This window comes from Fulmarus glacialis, unplaced genomic scaffold, assembly GCF_000690835.1.
Source record: "Fulmarus glacialis isolate BGI_N327 unplaced genomic scaffold, ASM69083v1 scaffold15122, whole genome shotgun sequence".
In the NCBI taxonomy this organism is placed as follows: Eukaryota; Metazoa; Chordata; class Aves; order Procellariiformes; family Procellariidae; genus Fulmarus; species Fulmarus glacialis.
Genome location: NW_009196047.1, coordinates 1 through 1,603, shown reverse-complemented (window position 1 = coordinate 1,603; position 1,603 = coordinate 1).

Sequence of the window (1,603 nt, the reverse complement as noted above, 5' to 3'; positions counted from 1 at the left end):
GGCAGAGGCAGGAAAGCAGCCAAGCAAGTCGCCGCCACCGCTTGCAACCCGGCCACCCTTTGCACTTGTGCTCATGGAAAACTTCTCCCCGTTGCAACCCGCCAACGTTCCCCTCGCCGCAGCGCAGCCGGCGGAGGCGGCCGCCCTGCACCGAGCCTGGGAATGGGAATATGCGGGAAAGACGGAGCCACGCTGCTCCTGGTGGTATTGGGGCAAGGGGCAGCAGGCACGAGCTGCAGCTGGCAGAAATCTAGTTAAATATTAGGCGATAGCTTTTATCTGTGAGGGTGATCAAGCACTGGGCATGTTGTCTCCAGCATAACTCAAAATTCATCTGAGCCGCCTGATTTAACTGTGAGGTTGGATTTAAATTTGAGATTGAACCTGCTTAAAGCAGGGTTTGGGTCAGAACCTCCAGACGTCCCTTCCAAGCAAAATCAGTCTGTAATTGAGCTGTGCAAAGCCACGTGTTCAGTCTGCGAGGCTGGGATGTCATAACAGCCCCGTCCCACTGATGGGGAAACTGAGGCACGGGAGGGAGAGGGGACATATGTGCAGCTGTGCAAAAAAACCTAAGCTCTCCAGTGCAGGGAAGGAATGTGCATCCTTTTCCTTATTTTTCAGTTTAATAAATAATAAGTGTTTTTTGAAGGGCAAGGTCAGCGGAGGACTGGTGGCTGCGCGGACCCGGGGTGCAGGGCAGCGTGTGCTGCTGGAGCGTGTGCGGGGACTTCAGCCCAGGAAGGCAAGATGCAGAGGTACAAAGGACGGCTGTTAACAGCCAGCCGTGAGTCAGAAAGCCTACGTCTGCAGTAAGGGACACATCGCCTGCCAAAGCGTTGCAGTCCGACCCAACATGCGTTGCCTCTATAACTCTGGTGAGTAACCGGAGCCATGAGAAAAGTCTCTGGTAGAGAGGGGTCCGGTCCTTGCCCCGAGCAGTGATGTGGAAATGGGCTTTTCTACACCCGAAATCCAAAACGGACTGTTACTGCAAGCTCCTCAGCAGGAGGCAGAAGCTAAATTGCAGGCTCTGGGCAGGGTTGCCCATGATGGTGTTGCTCAAGGTTGAACGGGGCGGCTGTAGCAGAGCAGGAAGCAAACAGCAGCCTTTTAATAATATATCTGAGCTTACCCAGTGGGGCAGAACACTGTTAATAGTCTCCATTTTCTGACCACCTCTAGGAAATCGGCTAGAAAGGGGTCTAATTATCTATAATTATATCAATTATATCACCCAGCCAGCCTGCATCTCCCCACCGTAAGGAGATGTCTGTGCCCAACGTTTCTCATCACATTGCAAAGATGAAGCCTGAGCCACCTAAACCTGCTGCGGCTCCAGGGTCCTCCTCGTACCCTCAGCCACCGGGTCTTCGTGGTACATTGGGGTGTAGTGGGGTGCCGACCCTATACCGGGGGTCCGTCACCGATGTGCACCTAGGGGGTGCTGGAAAAAACAGGTAGCAGGGCTGGACCTTGTTCTTCAGGGATGGCTTGGGTTTAAATCAATGGTGAAAGCTCCCCAGGGCCATGCCTGGAGTCATCAAAAGCCTCTAGTGTCACCTGGTCAGCTGAGACGAGCGGCCGATGTCCCCGAAACGGA